The 20,220-nt window shown below is 47.3% G+C and overlaps 1 long non-coding RNA gene across 1 annotated transcript; it reads right to left on the bottom strand.

Moving 5' to 3' along the window:
- Positions 1–566: 566 nt before the first annotated feature.
- On the bottom strand, positions 567–16,034 carry LOC138854415 (uncharacterized). Its single transcript, XR_011393616.1, has 3 exons — positions 15,948–16,034; positions 4,627–4,774; positions 567–694 (listed from the first exon to the last, which is right to left on the bottom strand). It is a non-coding gene; the product is annotated as an uncharacterized lncRNA (long non-coding RNA).
- Between the last annotated feature and the right edge of the window lie 4,186 nt (positions 16,035–20,220).

Genomic DNA, 20,220 nt, shown 5'->3' with positions numbered 1-20,220 from the left:
ATACATTATGTATATACACAAGGGAGGGAGACATTGGGCATGTTTCCTGACACCTGCTGCCCCTATTCACCTAGCAGTAAGTAGGTACCTGGGTGTTATTTACCTGACACCTGCCCCTGTTCACCTAGCAGTAAGTAGGTACCTGGGTATTATTTACTTGACACCTGCTGCCCCTGTTCACCTAGCAGTAAGTAGGTACCTGGGTCTTAGTTAACTGCTGTGAGTGGCATCCTGAGAAAGGACCTGAAGACTACAATGGAAATAAGCCTCATTCTTGGGTTATCATGGGTTAATAACCATCTGGGGTTATTAATCTTGGATTAATGTGGGTTACTAACCCTCCAAGGTTAGTAATCTTGTTTTATCCTGGGTTACGAACCCTGGGTTATCTTAGGTTATCCTAGGTTACTAATTCTCCAAAGTTAATAATATTGGGTTATCTAGGGTTACTAACCCTCCAGGGTTAATTATCATGGGTTATCCTGAGTCAACATGATAGAGGACCTTCTCAGCCAGGAAGAGGAAGTCAGCAGGGCTGTAGCAGACATCAGTAGGGCAGTAGCAGATGTCAACAGGGTGGTAGTAGACATCAGCAGGGTAGTAGCAGACATCAGCAGGAGAGCAGACTTTGCAAGCCATGAGGAAGACATCAGTAGAGCAGAAAACCCACTACTAGTATCACCTCTCTCTGATCCTGAGGGAACAATAACAACATTATCACTGTTGAAGCCGAGGATAATTTTTAAGGCTGATCATCCAAGTTAACAGTCAGTGACCTGGGATGATGTGGACCAAGTTCGTGAACCAGGATGACGTGGACAAAGTTCATGAACTAGGATGACCTGGGATGAACGGAAAAGGCAGACAGCAGATGACAGAAGTAGACAACAAGGCTGTCTGATGAGAAGTGCCATCTATTTCTATCTAGCTTAAGAACTGTAGTGTATTATCAAGGTGTGTTAGAGTAGGGTGTTTCCTCAGGAGGAATAACTGAAGAACGGAGGTCAGTCACGTAATACACATCTAAGGTCAAGTTCGTGGCTCGTCCTGCCTTGGTATAGAGCCATCTGAGAACAGAACTGAAGAATATATAATGATGGAAGCTAGTGAAAGGAAACTTAATGAAGGAAGCTAGAGAAAGAATATTTAATGAAGGAAGCTGGAGAAAGAATATTTAATGAAGGAAACTAGAGAAAGAATACAAAGCTATCACATTGAATACGAGATAAATATACCTGGAGGGTGTTACGGGGTCAACGCCCCCGTGGCCTGGTTCAAGACCAGGCCTTGTAGTTGATTAGCACCTGATCAACCAGGCTGTTACTGCTGGCCACACGTAAACTAACGTACGAACCACAGCCTGACTGGTCAGGTACTGACTTTAGGTGCCTGTCCAACTCCCACTTGAAGGGGTCAATTGGTAATCAATCCTCCTAATGTATGCTGGGAGGCAATTGAACAGTCTTGGGCCCCTGACACTGTCTTGTCTCTTAGCTACTCATGGCACCTCCTGCCGAGTCTTTTTTTCTTTCCTAGGGAGTGATTTCCGTGAGCAGATATGGGATTCGTCCCTCTAGGGTTTTCAAGTGTATATTATCATGCATCTTTCTCACATGAATTCCAGGGAGTACAGTAATTTAGGTGCCTTATCATACTTATACGTGCCGTGCAAGTTTGCTGTACATTCTCCAGGTCTGCAATTTCGCCTGCATTGAAAGGGGTCATTAGTGTACAGCAATATTCCAGCCTAGAGAGAAGTAATTTGAAGAGAATCATCAATGGCTTGGCATCCCTAGTTTTGAATGTTCTCATTATCCAGCCAATCTTTTTCCTGGCAGATGTGGTAGATACATTGTTGTGATCTTTAAAAGTGAGATTCTCTGACATTACCACTCCCAGGTCCTTCACATTAGTTTTTCTCTCTTTTGTGTTGTTGGAACTTGTTTTATTAACCTTCTTGGTTATCATAAATTATCCTGAGTTATTAACTGTCTTGGATCGATAATCCGAATAAGGTATTTTCTTTTTTTTCCTCTTCTAGTTTTGACGAACATAAAAATTTTAATTGATAATTGGGGATATTCTTCCCACTCTCCTATACGGTGTTAACCGTTTTCTATGACATTATTAAGTCGTAAACTCTAGTAAATTTCTACTGGCGGCTTCTTTGTCTGAAACTAAGCACAGTTTCAGACAAAGGTAGGATTGTGGACAGTGAAGTCAGAGTACACTTTCTGTGGAATCTGTTTCACACTGGTTTTCAGATGCGTGATAGAACCGATGAATCAACAAAGTCTTACTTGTTCAAAGAAGGAATTGATTGTAATCTTGGGCTGTCAGAATTTTGAGAACAGCAATACGAAAAGAACTTCAATTGAACTTAACTGATTTGAGACTGATGAGATTGAGACGAGTCAGTCCATCTATCATCGTTCTATCAGTGTAGGAGCCACATGTCTACAGTGCATCTAACAAAATAAGCCGACTCTTGGATGTCACTACTGCCCGGCTCCGGCTGGGTTACAAGTATCTTTGGCAGGTTAAATTACCACCGTCAGATGTAGTCCAAACTTAATATAAACTTTGCCAGATGGAGTATTGTCACACCTTGCGTCATTATGTACTGAAATGCGATAAAGCTGACGAATTCAGAGACAACTCTGAAAAGTTTTCATGAAATAAAATATTGTATTGACGGTGGTATATTACCAACCATTGTGGAAAAATAATCTGACTTTCCCCACTGTAAATAACACATTACCACTGCTAAAATATATGGTAATATTTTTGTAATTTTTATGTTACTTAATTCATGTGTGTATAAAAACTCATTATGAATATAACCAAATATAAGCATATAAATAGTTCATTACCGCTGTAACTTGTTGAGTTATCAGAAGCTTGTGGGCCGGTCTCTGAGCCCATTATGTGCCTGTGTAAGCTGTTAACTTAAAGATGAGTATCCTCATAAAACCATCAATGGTCTTTAATGCTGTATTTATCTAAGTAAAAATTCCCTATAATCACAACTCCCATTTTGTATTAGTTTCTTTATCTCTTAAATACATACATCTCCCCAAGACCGTAGTACTCACTGCTTGTACACCGTCATCTATAATTACGTTAAACAACTATGGTAACAGAAAATAATCTTCCTTTATTCTGCATACCTCTCTATCCGTATAAAAACTATTAACTGCTTTCAGTAGCCTACAACTTATTCCTCACACTTGCAACATCTGCCACATTGTTTCCTTATCCACCTTATCACATGCCTTTTCTAAATCCATAAATACAAGAGAAAGTTCCACACCTTAATCTAAATATTGCTCACTTATATACTTTATTGTGAACACTTGGGTAACACATCCCCTTCCTTCCTAGAACCTCGTTACTCTGTGAACCTGCTCTCTGTCTTACTCTTAATTCTTTCAGTAATAACACTGCCATACACCTTATTTGGCATACTCAACAGACTTATTTCTCTATAATTCTAACATTATCTTTTATCTTCTTCTCCCTTATACAAAGGAACTATATACTCTTTCTGTTAATCCCTAGATAGTGAACCTTCCACATTCTGGCAGAGGGGGATGGAGAGACAAGTCTGGCAGGTTTGACGGTGGATCAGGCAGGTCTAACAGGTCTGGGGAAAGTCTGGTAGGTCTGGGGAAAGTCTGGTAGGTCTGGGGAAAGTTTGGTAGGTCTGGGGAAAGTCTGGTAGGTCTGGGGAAAGTCCGGGGAACGTCTGGGGAAAGTTTGGCAGGTCTGGGAAAGGCCTGGCAAGGACAGTGTTGATCACCAATATTGAATAGCAATTGAGTTGGTTACTTGAATATGTCAGGCACCCTTGTGGCGTCAGCTGTGTCTGACACCTCCACCCCTCCCGTGTCAGCCTCCACCACACCGCTTGTGTCAGCCTCACTATCCCTAGTCTCCCAGCTCAGGCTGACACTACTGAAGTCTCACAGATCATGCTTACACATTTCAACACTATGAGCACTATCCTGTGTAATGGAATATAACAGGGAAACATAGCTAGCTTTTGTTACCACTGAGTAATTATCATATAGAACAGTGTAGCAGCACACTGTAGGTGTTACTACTCTGTAACTACCATATAGAACAGTGTATCACCACACTGTGTGTGTTACCACTGTGTAACTACCATATAAAACAGTGTAGCACCACACTGTGTGTGTTACCACTGTGTAACTATCATATAAGACAGTGTATCACCACACTGTGTGTGTTACCACTGTGTAACTATCATATAAAACAGTGTAGCACCACACTGTGTGTGTTACCACTGTGTAACTATCATATAAAACAGTGTAGCAGCACACTGTGTGTTACCACTGTGTAACTGTCATATACAACAGTTTAGCAGCACACTGTGTGTGTTACCACTATGTAACTGTCATATACAACAGTGTAGCAGCACACTGTGTGTGTTACCACTATGTAACTGTCATATACAACAGTGTAGCAGCACACTGTGTGTGTTACCACTATGTAACTGTCATATACAACAGTGTAGCAGCACACTGTGTGTGTTACCACTGTGTAACTGTCATATACAACAGTGTAGCAGCACACTGTGTGTGTTACCACTGTGTAACTGACCTCCAGCAGCAGCAGCAGAAGCAGTGTGGAGGTTGTGGAGGTAGGAAGCAGCAGTGAGTTTCACCCTGATGGTGGTATTGGTACTGACTTGATGAGGGCCCAGTGTGAGGCGGCACTCTGCCACCACACTTCCACCTGCTGACATCACCTGTGGGTAGGACCAGGAGCTGAATTTCGACCCCCCGCAAACAAAACTTGGCTTGGTGAGTATACACACACATACATCCATACACCCACACCTGGTCAAACACGTTAAGAAATTAGAGAAAGTGCAAAGGTTTGCACCAAGACTAGTCCCGAGGCTAAAGGGTATGTCCTACGAGGAGAGGTTAAGGATATGGGATGACATGATAACGACATATGAAGTACTGAGAAGAATAGAAAAAGTGGATAGGGACAGAATGTTTCGGAGCAACAAGAGTTCACAACTTGAAGTTGAAAACTCAGATGAGTCACAGGGATGTTAGGAAGTATTTCTTCAGTCATAAAGTTGTCAGGAAGTGGAACAGTCTGGAGAGTGATGTAGTGGAGGCAGGATCCACACATAGCTTTAAGACGAGGTATGATAAAGCTCATGGAGCAGGGAGAGAGTGGACCTAGTAGCGACCAGTGAAGAAGCGGAGCCAGGAGCTGAGTATCGACCCTTGCAACCACAATTAGGTGAGTACAAAAAGGTGAGTACACACACACACACACACACACACACACACACACACACACACACACACACACACACACACACACACACACACACACACACACACACACCCACACCTAGCCAAGCACGTGAAGAAACTAGAGAAAGTGCAAAGGTTTGCAACAAGACTAGTCCCAGAGCTAAGAGGTATGTCCTACGAGGAGAGGTTAAGGGAAATCAACCTGACGACACTGGAGGACAGGAGAGATAGGGGGGACATGATAACGACATACAAAATACTGAGAGGAATTGACAAGGTGGACAAAGACAGGATGTTCCAGAGATTGGACACAGTAACAAGGGGAATTAAGTAAGTAAGTAAGTAAGTAAGTTTATTCAGGTATACACAAATACAGTTACATAGAATTATCATACATAGCAGCATATGTGTAGAGAACCTGGGATAACCCAAAAAAGTCAGACAGAGTGACTTATTTCCATTGGGGTCCATTGGGGACACAGTTGGAAGCTGAAGACACAGATGAATCACAGGGATGTTAGGAAGTATTTCTTCAGCCACAGAGTAGTCAGTAAGTGGAATAGTTTGGGAAGCGATGTAGTGGAGGCAGGATCCATACATAGCTTTAAGCAGAGGTATGATAAAGCTCACGGCTCAGGGAGAGTGACCTAGTAGCGATCAGTGAAGAGGCGGGGCCAGGAGCTCGGACTCGACCCCCGCAACCTCAACTAGGTGAGTACAACTAGGTGAGTACACACACACACACACACACACACATTATAGCAGATTATAATAGCATAATTATAAAAGATTATCATAAACAGATAATTGCATATTTTATGATGGTGTAATCTACAAAAATAATTGGTCACTAATTATGTCATTTTAACCAAAATTAGATAAACAGAGAGAGAGAGAGAGAGAGAGAGAGAGAGAGAGAGAGAGAGAGAGAGAGAGAGAGAGAGAGAGAGACAGAGAGAGAGAGAGAGAGAGAGAGAGAGAGAGGGAGGGAGAGCACTGATAAAATGGTTGGTTATCACCAGCTTGCGAGGCAGACAGTGCCGGGAGCCGAGACTCAACCCCTGCAGCCACAAATAGATGAGTACAAACATACACATACGTGTGTATGCATGTGATACTTTTACTGACTAAAGGCTTTTACTCCAAGGAGCTGGACCTACTCAACGATTCCTAGGAACAAATTTAATCACCTCTTCTAACAGAAATGGGTATTACCCCTGCGGGTTGAACGCTTCACTGCTGTAACACCATCATCGGTGACCCGGTGGCCTGGTGGCTAAAGCTCCCGCTTCACACACGGAGGGCCCGGGTTCGATTCCCGGCGGGTGGAAACATTTCGACACGTTTCCTTACACCTGTTGTCCTGTTCACCTAGCAGCAAATAGGTACCTGGGTGTTAGTCGACTGGTGTGGGTCGCATCCTGGGGGACAAGATTAAGGACCCCAATGGAAATAAGTTAGACAGTCCTCGATGACGCACTGACTTTCTTGGGTTATCCTGGGTGGCTAACCCTCCGGGGTTAAAAATCCGAACGAAATCTTATCTTATCTTATCTTGAGTCGCTACCATTATCCTACTTCAGGCAACACATCATCAACATAAACAACACCACTTTCAGTCCATAAATATTATTCTTTGCTTCCCCCCCACGCTGACATTTTTCACTGTACAGGGAATGTAACCAGCGAGTGTAATGTATTTTCTTTCCAAATGCACTGTGTGGTGGTAATAATAGTGTAACCTGGCCCATTTTACATGGTGAGGCAGCGGTGCGCTCGTACATCTTCCTCCAGTGTTGTCGTTGATCATATTTTTACCAATTCTCTCTCTCTCTCTCTCTCTCTCTCTCTCTCTCTCTCTCTCTCTCTCTCTCTCTCTCTCTCTCTCTCTCTCTCTCTCTCTCTCTCTCTCTCTCTCTCTCTCTCTCTGTCTCTCTCTCTCTCTCTCTCTCTGTCTCTCTGTCTCTGTCTCTCTGTCTCTGTCTCTCTGTCTCTGTCTCTCTGTCTCTGTCTCTCTGTCTCTCTGTCTCTGTCTCTCTGTCTCTGTCTCTCTGTCTCTGTCTCTCTGTCTCTCTGTCTCTCTCTCTCTCTCTCTCTCTCTCTCTCTCTCTATATATATATATATATATATATATATATATATATATATATATATATATATATATATATATATATATATATATATATATATATATATATATATATAGGATGGAGTCCACCTCTGGTGCAAATTGTGGGACCCACAGCCTCGGAGAAGTGGATAAAAAGGCTTCAAGGAAGAATATTTGGATTTCTTCCTGAAGACGTTTGAATATTCCACTTCCCCTACCACCCCATCTTTTCATATTTTTTTTTTTACCAATAGGAATATTTTATTACATAATATGGTACAGAAGATTTAAGAGATACATTGTTAATATAAAGGTGACATATACGGTACATGTTTTTACGTGTGTATCACTGATTATCAGGCGAAAATCTCATCCAGCTCCTCAGAGCTGGGACGTGTGCCCAAAATACAGCAGGCATTACCCCTTTGAACAGCCGCACTGAGCCGCTGGAACAGAAAACTAGCTGGGATCCCTAGCTACCCTGATGAGTCTTTTTCCCAGCTCCTTAAGGAATTTAGATGCATTCTTTCCCCATGAGCCGAGGGTCTCTGAGCCTATGGGAACAAACATATAACGATGGGCAAGTTCTCCATATTTTCTAGACTTTTGGGACACCCTGAAGCTGGCAGCTGCCCCTCCTTCCTCCCTGGTGTATTGGAGATAGGTATCAGCCAAGGTAGATGCACATGTATAGTCCCACACCACCTGCTTCCCATCTGTCCAGGCTTGAAGGGTGATACCATCTGGACGCTTCTGGCTGCCATCAGATATACATATACATGTATATATATATATATATATACACATATGAATATATATATATATATACATATACATGTATATATATATATAAGTACCCATTTCAACATACCAAGCTATGTAGAAGTATTTAAACTCATTGCATTGAAGTTACTAACACAAACAATAAATACTGAAATATCTTAATGGTTGCACAAAATAAGTGAGCAGCATCCAGGGCTGCCAACTGTGTTGTTCAGGGTTGCCAACAGTGTCATCCAGGGCTGCCAACTGTGTTGTTCAGGGTTGCCAACAGTGTCATCCAGGGCTGCCAACTGTGTCGTCCAGGGCTACCAACTGTGTCGTCCAGGGATACAACTTCATCGTCCAGGGCTGCCAACAGTGTCGTCCAGGGCTACCAACTGTGTCGTTCAGGGATGCCAACAGCTCCCTATATGGCATTATCTTTTCATCTCTTTCTTTTTTTTCCCCTATATTTCTCTATTTCACGTTTGTTCCTCTTGCTTTTTTAGTAATTATCACTAGTTATATAACAAAGGGCTTGGTGGATAAGCAGTTTAAGGTCTTTCTTACTGTCACCAGTCCTTCGTCAGGAGCTTGCAAAGGCTCCTGTTATGATGATGACGAGGCAGGCAGAAAGAGCCTCTGTTGTCATTATAACCGCTTCTTTTTATAACCTGTTTTATGCTGAATTTATACGATGCGTTAAGTTCTGTATCATGAGCAACTACCATGATTTTTCTTTCTAATTCCGTCCTGGTTATGATTTTTGCTTCTAATTCTATTTAGTTTCCTCCCTCTCTCCTCCATCTCTCTTTTTCTCCCTCCCTCCCTCCTCCATCTATCTTTTTCTCCCTCCCTCCCTCCTCCATCTATCTTTTTCTCCCTCCCTCCCTCCTCCATCTCACAATAATTACACCACAGCTGGTAGTCACCTTCAAAATAATTACAAGACTCAGCTGCTGGTGTAAGTAGGTTCTCTCAAGAGTAGTTAGGCAGTTACCTAATTATTAGTATGTTGGACTTGTGTGTGTGTGTGTTAGAGAAGGAGAGTATATATATATATATATATATATATATATATATATATATATATATATATCTTATATATATATATAGACACATCCCCCAAAATGCTGATGGATGTGTCTATAAGATTCCTTGTAAAATTTGCGATAAAGTTTATTTACCTGGAGAGTTTACCTGGAGAGAGTTTCGGGGGTCAATGCCCCCGCGGCCCGGTCTATGACCAGGCCTCCTGGTGGATCAGCGCCTGATCAACCAGGCTGTTGCTGCTGGCTGCACGCAAACCAACGTACGAGCCACAGCCCGGCTGATCAGGAACTGACTTTAGGTGCTTGTCCAGTGCCAGCTTGAAGACTGCCAGGGGTCTGTTGGTAATCCCCCTTATGTGTGCTGGGAGGCAGTTGAACAGTCTCGGGCCCCTGACACTTATTGTATGGTCTCTTAACGTGCTAGTGACACCCCTGCTTTTCATTGGGGGGATGGTGCATCGTCTGCCAAGTCTTTTGCTTTCGTAGTGAGTGATTTTCGTGTGCAAGTTCGGTACTAGTCCCTCTAGGATTTTCCAGGTGTATATAATCATGTATCTCTCCCTCCTGCGTTCCAGGGAATACAGGTTTAGAAACCTCAAGCGCTCCCAGTAATTGAGGTGTTTTATCTCCGTTATGCGCGCCGTGAAAGTTCTCTGTACATTTTCTAGGTCGGCAATTTCACCTGCCTTGAAAGGTGCTGTTAGAGTGCAGCAATATTCCAGCCTAGATAGAACAAGTGACCTGAAGAGTGTCATCATGGGCTTGGCCTCCCTAGTTTTGAAGGTTCTCATTATCCATCCTGTCATTTTTCTAGCAGATGCGATTGATACAATGTTATGGTCCTTGAAGGTGAGATCCTCCGACATAATCACTCCCAGGTCTTTGACGTTGGTGTTTCGCTCTATTTTGTGGCCAGAATTTGTTTTGTACTCTGATGAAGATTTAATTTCCTCATGTTTACCATATCTGAGTAATTGAAATTTCTCATCGTTGAACTTCATATTGTTTTCTGCAGCCCACTGAAAGATTTGGTTGATGTCCGCCTGGAGCCTTGCAGTGTCTGCAATGGAAGACACTGTCATGCAGATTCGGGTGTCATCTGCAAAGGAAGACACGGTGCTGTGGCTGACATCCTTGTCTATGTCGGATATGAGGATGAGGAACAAGATGGCAGCTAGTACTGTGCCTTGTGGAACAGAGCTTTTCACCGTAGCTGCCTCGGACTTTACTCTGTTGACGACTACTCTCTGTGTTCTGTTAGTGAGGAAATTATAGATCCATCGACCGACTTTTCCTGTTATTCCTTTAGCGCGCATTTTGTGCGCTATTACGCCATGGTCACACTTGTCGAAGGCTTTTGCAAAGTCTGTATATATTACATCTGCATTCTTTTTGTCTTCTAGTGCATTTAGGACCTTGTCGTAGTGATCCAGTAGTTGAGACAGACAGGAGCGACCTGTTCTAAACCCATGTTGCCCTGGGTTGTGTAACTGATGGGTTTCTAGATGGGTGGTGATCTTGCTTCTTAGGACCCTTTCAAAGATTTTTATGATATGGGATGTTAGTGCTATTGGTCTGTAGTTCTTTGCTGTTGCTTTACTGCCCCCTTTGTGGAGTGGGGCTATGTCTGTTGTTTTTAGTAACTGAGGGACGACCCCCGTGTCCATGCTCCCTCTCCATAGGATGGAAAAGGCTCGTGATAGGGGCTTCTTGCAGTTCTTGATGAACACAGAGTTCCATGAGTCTGACTGGTCAAACTGGTAAAAATCTCGAACTAAGATTAAAACAACATAAATATAGCATTAGAACTGGACAAGATTCCAATGCTCTATTTATTCATGTAAGAGATTTTAACCATCCAATTGATTTTCAAAAAGTTGAGAAGTAGTATCAAGCAAGTCCATGGTCGACAGGAATATAATTGAATCTTGTTTCATAAAAAGCAGTTTTGACAATAATATGAATATTTCCTTTGGCTTATATAAATTAGATCCATTTATAATTAATAGAATTTGGGAAGAATTTAATAATACACTGGACAAATAATAATTTTTAAATTTTCTTGGGTAGAATAGTTTGTTGGTGAGTTGTGCAAAGGACCTATCCAAGTTGGGTCGGCGCGCGTCAGGTGTTTAACCGTTGTGGGATCTGATAGTGAGGTGCTGGCCAGACCCCTTATATAGCTTCCTTGGATGCTTTACTTTCATAGTTCCTTGATAATGTGAGTAGTCACGAAAGCGCTTGGAATTTCTCTATTCTTTCACAGTGGTTGTTTTGCACACATATATAAGAATAAGAATAAGATTTCGTTCGGATTTTTAACCCCAGAGGGTTAGCCACCCAGGATAACCCAAGAAAGTCAGTGCGTCATCGAGGACTGTCTAACTTATTTCCATTGGGGTCCTTAATCTTGTCCCCCAGGATGCGACCCACACCAGTCGACTAACACCCAGGTACCTATTTGCTTCTAGGTGAACAGGACAACAGGTGTAAGGAAACGTGTCGAAATGTTTCCACCCGCCGGGAATCGAACCCGGGCCCTCCGTGTGTGAAGCGGGAGCTTTAGCCACCAGGCCACCGGGCCACACCGTGCCACATGTGTGTGTGTGTGTGTGTGTGTGTGTGTGTGTGTGTGTGTGTGTGTGTGTGTGTGTGTGTGTGTGTGTGTGTGTGTGTGTGTGTGTGTGTGTGTGTGTGTGTGTGTGTGTGTATGTATGTACATAATACTGAATTAACTACAAAAGAGGAATGATGATTGTAGGTATAATAACAAGAATGAACTACTCTCCCACGTGGTCGCTGGGGAGGTGCAGTGAGAGGTTGTGGTACTCACGTGGTCCCCGGGGAGGTGCAGTGAGAGGTACTCACGTGGTCGCTGGGGAGGTGCAGTGAGAGGTTGTGGTACTCACGTGGTCGCCGGGGAGGTGCAGTGAGAGGTTGTGGTACTCACGTGGTCGCCGGGGAGGTGCAGTGAGAGGTTGTGGTACTCACGTGGTCGCCGGGGAGGTGCAGTGAGAGGTTGTGGTACTCACGTGGTCGCCGGGGAGGTGCAGTGGGAGGTTGTGGTACTCACGTGGTCGCCGGGGAGGTGCAGTGAGAGGTACTCACGTGGTCGCCGGGGAGGTGCAGTGAGAAGTACTCACGTGGTCGCCGGGGAGGTGCAGTGAGAGGTTGTGGTACTCACGTGGTCGCCGGGGAGATGCAGTGAGAAGTTGTGGTACTCACGTGGTCGCCGGGGAGGTGCAGTGAGAGGTTGTGGTACTCTCGTGGTCGCCGGGGAGGTGCAGTGAGAGGTACTCACGTGGTCGCCGGGGAGGTGTAGTGAGAGGTTGTGGTACTCACGTGGTCGCCGGGGAGGTGCAGTGAGAGGTTGTGGTACTCACGTGGTCGCCGGGGAGGTGCAGTGAGAGGTTGTGGTACTCACGTGGTCGCCGGGGAGGTGCAGTGAGAGGTTGTGGTACTCACGTGGTCGCCGGGGAGGTGCAGTGGGAGGTTGTGGTACTCCCTTGGTCGCCGGAGAGGTGCAGTGAGAGGTACTCACGTGGTCGCCGGGGAGGTGCAGTGAGAGGTACTCACGTGGTCGCCGGGGAGGTGCAGTGAGAGGTACTCACGTGGTCGCCGGGGAGGTGCAGTGAGAGGTACTCACGTGGTCGCCGGGGAGGTGCAGTGAGAGGTACTCACGTGGTCGCCGGGGAGGTGCAGTGAGAGGTTGTGGTACTCACGTGGTCGCCGGGGAGGTGCAGTGAGAGGTTGTGGTACTCACGTGGTCGCCGGGGAGGTGCAGTGAGAGGTTGTGGTACTCACGTGGTCGCCGGGGAGGTGCAGTGAGAGGTTGTGGTACTCACGTGGTCGCCGGGGAGGTGCAGTGGGAGGTTGTGGTACTCCCTTGGTCGCCGGAGAGGTGCAGTGAGAGGTACTCACGTGGTCGCCGGGGAGGTGCAGTGAGAGGTACTCACGTGGTCGCCGGGGAGGTGCAGTGAGAGGTACTCACGTGGTCGCCGGGGAGGTGCAGTGAGAGGTACTCACGTGGTCGCCGGGGAGGTGCAGTGAGAGGTACTCACGTGGTCGCCGGGGAGGTGCAGTGAGAGGTACTCACGTGGTCGCCGGGGAGGTGCAGTGAGAGGTTGTGGTACTCTCGTGGTCGCCGGGGAGGTGCAGTGAGAGGTACTCACGTGGTCGCCGGGGAGGTGCAGTGAGAGGTTGTGGTACTCACGTGGTCGCCGGGGAGGTGCAGTGAGAGGTTGTGGTACTCACGTGGTCTCTGGGGAGGTGCAGTGAGAGGTACTCACGTGGTCGCCGGGGAGGTGCAGTGAGAGGTTGTGGTACTCCCTTGGTCGCCGGAGAGGTGCAGTGAGAGGTACTCACGTGGTCGCCGGGGAGGTGCAGTGAGAGGTTGTGGTACTCTCGTGGTCGCCGGGGAGGTGCAGTGAGAGGTACTCACGTGGTCGCCGGGGAGGTGCAGTGAGAGGTTGTGGTACTCACGAGGTCGCCGGGGAGGTGCAGTGAGAGGTTGTGGTACTCCCTTGGTCGCCGGGAGGTGCAGTGAGAGGTACTCACGTGGTCGCCGGGGAGGTGCAGTGAGAGGTACTCACGTGGTCGCCGGGGAGGTGCAGTGAGAGGTACTCACGGGGTCGCCGGGGAGGTGCAGTGAGAGGTACTCACGTGGTCGCCGGGGAGGTGCAGTGAGAGGTACTCACGTGGTCGCCGGGGAGGTGCAGTGAGAGGTACTCACGTGGTCGCCGGGGAGGTGCAGTGAGAGGTACTCACGTGGTCGCCGGGGAGGTGCAGTGAGAGGTACTCACGTGGTCGCCGGGGAGGTGCAGTGAGAGGTACTCACGTGGTCGCCGGGGAGGTGCAGTGAGAGGTACTCACGTGGTCGCCGGGGAGGTGCAGTGAGAGGTACTCACGTGGTCGCCGGGGAGGTGCAGTGAGAGGTACTCACGTGGTCGCCGGGGAGGTGCAGTGAGAGGTTGTGGTACTCACGTGGTCTCCGGGGAGGTGCAGTGAGAGGTACTCACGTGGTCGCCGGGGAGGTGCAGTGAGAGGTTGTGGTACTCACGTGGTCGCCGGGGAGGTGCAGTGAGAGGTTGTGGTACTCCCTTGGTCGCCGGAGAGGTGCAGTGAGAGGTACTCACGTGGTCGCCGGGGAGGTGCAGTGAGAGGTTGTGGTACTCTCGTGGTCGCCGGGGAGGTGCAGTGAGAGGTACTCACGTGGTCGCCGGGGAGGTGCAGTGAGAGGTTGTGGTACTCACGTGGTCGCCGGGGAGGTGCAGTGAGAGGTTGTGGTACTCCCTTGGTCGCCGGAGAGGTGCAGTGAGAGGTACTCACGTGGTCGCCGGGGAGGTGCAGTGAGAGGTACTCACGTGGTCGCCGGGGAGGTGCAGTGAGAGGTACTCAAGGGGTCGCCGGGGAGGTGCAGTGAGAGGTAGTGGTACTCACGTGGTCGCCGGGGAGGTGCAGTGAGAGGTTGTGGTACTCACGTGGTCGCCGGGGAGGTGCAGTGAGAGGTGCAGTGAGAGGTACTCACGTGGTCGCCGGGGAGGTGCAGTGAGAGGTTGTGGTACTCTCGTGGTCGCCGGGGAGGTGCAGTGAGAGGTACTCACGTGGTCGCCGGGGAGGTGCAGTGAGAGGTTGTGGTACTCACGTGGTCGCCGGGGAGGTGCAGTGAGAGGTTGTGGTACTCACGTGGTCCCCGGGGAGGTGCAGTGAGAGGTACTCACGTGGTCGCCGGGGAGGTGCAGTGAGAGGTTGTGGTACTCACATGGTCGCCGGGGAGGTGCAGTGAGAGGTTGTGGTACTCTCGGGGTCGCCGGGGAGGTGCAGTGAGAGGTACTCACGTGGTCGCCGGGGAGGTGCAGTGAGAGGTTGTGGTACTCTCGTGGTCGCCGGGGAGGTGCAGTGAGAGGTACTCACGTGGTCGCCGGGGAGGTGCAGTGAGAGGTTGTGGTACTCACGTGGTCGCCGGGGAGGTGCAGTGAGAGGTTGTGGTACTCACGTGGTCCCCGGGGAGGTGCAGTGAGAGGTACTCACGTGGTCGCCGGGGAGGTGCAGTGAGAGGTTGTGGTACTCACATGGTCGCCGGGGAGGTGCAGTGAGAGGTTGTGGTACTCACGTGGTCGCCGGGGAGGTGCAGTGAGAGGTACTCACGTGGTCGCCGGGGAGGTGCAGTGAGAGGTTGTGGTACTCACGTGGTCGCCGGGGAGGTGCAGTGAGAGGTTGTGGTACTCACGTGGTCGCCGGGGAGGTGCAGTGAGAGGTACTCCCTTGGTCGCCGGAGAGGTGCAGTGAGAGGTACTCACGTGGTCGTCGGGGAGGTGCAGTGAGAGGTACTCACGTGGTCGCCGGGGAGGTGCAGTGAGAGGTACTCACGTGGTCGCCGGGGAGGTGCAGTGAGAGGTACTCACGTGGTCGCCGGGGAGGTGCAGTGAGAGGTACTCACGTGGTCGCCGGGGAGGTGCAGTGAGAGGTACTCACGTGGTCGCCGGGGAGGAGCAGTGAGAGGTACTCACGTGGTCGCCGGGGAGGTGCAGTGAGAGGTACTCACGTGGTCGCCGGGGAGGTGCAGTGAGAGGTACTCACGTGGTCGCCTGGGAGGTGCAGTGAGAGGTACTCACGTGGTCGCCGGGGAGGTGCAGTGAGAGGTACTCACGTGGTCGCCGGGGAGGTGCAGTGAGAGGTACTCACGTGGTCGCCGGGGAGGTGCAGTGAGAGGTACTCACGTGGTCGCCGGGGAGGTGCAGTGAGAGGCCGGAGGTATGATGGTGGAGGTCACTAGTGTACCTCACAAGCCACTCCGACCTCACCTGTAATACAGTCTTCATTAATACATGTTAACACAACTAACTTCATACTTAAGTAATACAACACTAAGATAATACAACACTAAGATAATACAACACTAGGATAATACAAGAGTAAAATATAATACAACAGTAAGAAATAATACAAGAGTGAGAGTGATATTATTCTTAACTGTATTTTCTATATTACCAATATTACGACCGATATTATTATTGATGCTACTACTATTACTACTAGTAGTAATACTACGACTACTACAATTACTACTACTACTTGCACTACTACTACTACTACTAGTAGTAGTACTACTATGAAAGAAAAGACTCGGCAAGAGATGCAACATAAGGGGGATTACCAATAGACCCCTGGCTGTCTTCAAGATGGCGCTGGATAGGCACCTATAGTCAGTACCTGATCAGTGGGGCTGTGGTTCGTACGTCGTTTTAAGTGCAGCCTGGAGTATACCTGGAGAGGGCATCGGGGGTCAACGACGCCCCCTCTGCCCAGTCTGTGACCAGGCCTCATTGTGGATCAGGGCCTGATCAACCAGGCTGTTACTGTTGGCCGCACGCAACCGGGCGTACGAACCACTGCCCGGCTGGTCAGGTACTGACTAGGTGCCTGTCCAGCGCCTTCTTAAAGACAGCCAGGGGCCTATTGGTAATCCCCCTTATGTATGCTGGGAGGCAGTTGAACAGCCTACGGCCCCTGACACTTATTGTGTTTCTCTTATCGTGCTAGTGACACCCCTGCTTTTCATTGGGGGGATGTTGCATCGTCTGCCAAGTCTTTTGCTTTCACTAGGGAGTGATTTTCGTGTGCAAGTTTGGTACTAATCCCTCTAGGATTTTCCAAGTTTATGCAATCATGTATCTCTCCCGCCTGCGTTCCAGGGAGTAAAGATTCAGGAACTTCAAGCGTTCCCAGTAATTGAGGTGTTTTATCTCCGTTATGCGCGCCGTGAAGGTTCTCTGTACATTTTCTAGGTCAGCAATTTCACCAGCCTTGAAAGGTGCTGTTAGAGTGCAGCAATATTCCAGCCTAGATAGAACAAGTGACCTGAAGAGTGTCATCATGGACTTGTCATCCCTAGTTTTGAAGGTTCTCATTATCCATCCTGCATTTTTCTAGCAGATGCGATTGATGCAATGTTGTGGTCTTTGAAGGTGAGATCCTCCAACATGATTACTCCCAGGTCTTTTACAATAGTTTTTCGTTCTATTGTGTGGTTGGAATTTGTTTTATACTTAGATATACTTTTAATTTCCTCACGTTTTCCATATCTGAGTAATTGAAATTTCTCATCGTTGAACTTCACATTGTTTTCTGCAGCCCATTTAAAGATTTGGTTGATGTCCGCCTGGAGCCTTGCAGTGTCTTCACTGGAAGACATTATCATGCAGATTCTGGTGTCATCTGCAAAGAAAGACACGGTGCTGTGGCTGACATCCTTGTCTATGTCAGATATGAGGATGAGAAACAAGATGGGAGCGAGTACTGTGCCTTGTGGAACAGAGCTTTTCACCGTAGCTGCCTCGGACTTTACTCTGTTGACGACTACTCTCTGTGTTCTGTTAGTGAGGAAATTATAGATCCATCGACCGACTTTTCCTGTTATTCCTTTAGCACGCATTTTGTGCGCTATTACGCCATGGTCACACTTGTCGAAGGCTTTTGCAAAGTCTGTATATATTACATCTGCATTCCTTTTGTCTTCTAGTGCATTTAGGACCTTGTCGTAGTGATCCAATAGTTGAGACAGACAGGAGCGACCTGTTCTAAACCCATGTTGCCCTGGGTTGTGTAACTGATGGGTTTCTAGATGGGTGGTGATCTTGCTTCTTAGGACCCTTTCAAAGATTTTTATGATATGGGATGTTAGTGCTATTGGTCTGTAGTTCTTTGCTGTTGCTTTACTGCCCCCTTTGTGGAGTGGGGCTATGTCTGTTGTTTTTAGTAACTGTGGGACGACCCCCGTGTCCATGCTCCCTCTCTATAGGATGTTAAAAGTCCACAGTAACAGTCTGGTTGATCAGGCCCTAATCCATCATGAGGCCTGGCGTTAACCCCCGCGGCCCGGTCTGTACTACTACTGTTAATAAAAATAATAATAATAATAATAATAATAATAATAATAATAATAATAACAATAATTATTATTATTATTATTATTATTATTATTATTATTATTATTATTATTATTATTATTATTATTATTATTATTATTATTATTAAAATATTACGTTAATAAACAATAATGAGAGCAACAAGGGCATACAACAAATATTAACATTTGCTACTTATGTAAATTATCAAGATCTGTATTCACTGCATTAATCTCTCAGAATGATTAGTCTGGATTCAATAAATTACGTGGTGTGAACGGAAGGACTGAGTCTTTGTGTGGAAATCCGGGTACATTGCACGTGTTTGTATCTGAATGATGAAAATTCGGATTCATGGCATGATTTTGCCTCGAATAATTAATCAGGATTCAGTTTTTTTTTTCACGAACGAAGTCTAATGGAAATTAACCGAACGAATATTAAAAATCCGGATTCAGTGTCTCAGCGTAAGACTGAGGGACTGACCATTAACTATCAAGGCTGAGGGACTGACCATCAACTATCAAGGCTGAGGGACTGACCATCAACTATCAAGGCTGAGGGACTGACCACCAACTATCAAGGCTGAGGGACTGACCATCAACTATCAAGGCTGAGGGACTGACCACCAACTATCAAGGCTGAGGGACTGACCACCAACTATCAAGGCTGAGGGACTGACCATCAACTATCAAGACTGAGGGACTGACCATCAACTATCAAGGCTGAGGGACTGACCACCAACTATCAAGGCTGATGACCATCAACTATCAAGACTGAGGGACTGACCATCAACTATCAAGGCTGAGGGACTGACCACCAACTATCAAGGCTGAGGGACTGACCATCAACTATCAAGGCTGAGGGACTGACCATCAACTATCAAGGCTGAGGGACTGACCATCAACTATCAAGGCTGAGGGACTGACCATCAACTATCAAGGCTGAGGGACTGACCATCAACTATCAAGACTGAGGGACTGACCATCAACTATCAAGGCTGAGGGACTGACCATCAACTATCAAGGCTGAGGGACTGACCATCAACTATCAAGGCTGAGGGACTGACCATCAACTATCAAGGCTGAGGGACTGACCATCAACTATCAAGGCTGAGGGACTGACCATCAATTATCAAGGCTGAGGGACTGACCATCAACTGTCAAGGCTGAGGGACTGACCACCAGCTATCAAGGCTGAGGGACTGACCATCAACTATCAAGGCTGAGGGACTGACCGTCAACTATCAAGGCTGAGGGACTGACCATCAACTATCAAGGCTGAGGGACTGACCATCAACTATCAAGGCTGAGGGACTGACCACCAACTATCAAGGCTGAGGGACTGACCATCAACTATCAAGGCTGAGGGACTGACCATCAACTATCAAGGCTGAGGCACTGACCATCAACTATCAAGGCTGAGGGACTGACCATCAACTATCAAGGCTGAGGGACTGACCATCAACTATCAAGGCTGAGGGACTGACCATCAACTATCAAGGCTGAGGGACTGACCATCAACTATCAAGGCTGAGGGACTGACCATCAACTATCAAGGCTGAGGGACTGACCACCAACTATCAAGGCTGAGGGACTGACCATCAACTATCAAGGCTGAGGGACTGACCACCAACTATCAAGGTTGAGGGACTGACCATCAACTATCAAGGCTGAGGGACTGACCATCAACTATCAAGGCTGAGGGACTGACCACCAACTATCAAGACTGAGGGACTGACCACCAACTATCAAGGCTGAGGGACTGATCACCAACTATCAAGGCTGAGGGACTGACCATCAACTATCAAGGCTGAGGGACTGACCATCAACTATAAAGGCTGAGGGACTGACCACCAACTATCAAGGCTGAGGGACTGACCACCAACTATCAAGGCTGAGGGACTGACCACCAACTATCAAGGCTGAGGGACTGACCACCAACTCTCAAGGCTGAGGGACAGACCATCAACTATCAAGGCTGAGGGACTGACCATCAACTATCAAGGCTGAGGGACTGACCACCAACTATCAAGGCTGAGGGACTGACCATCAACTATCAAGGCTGAGGGATTGACCACCAACTA

Source organism: Cherax quadricarinatus, chromosome 58, assembly GCF_038502225.1.
Source record: "Cherax quadricarinatus isolate ZL_2023a chromosome 58, ASM3850222v1, whole genome shotgun sequence".
Classification (NCBI taxonomy): Eukaryota; Metazoa; Arthropoda; class Malacostraca; order Decapoda; family Parastacidae; genus Cherax; species Cherax quadricarinatus.
The sequence above is the reverse complement of the archived record's forward strand: the minus strand, read 5'-3'. Positions and strand labels throughout refer to the sequence as shown.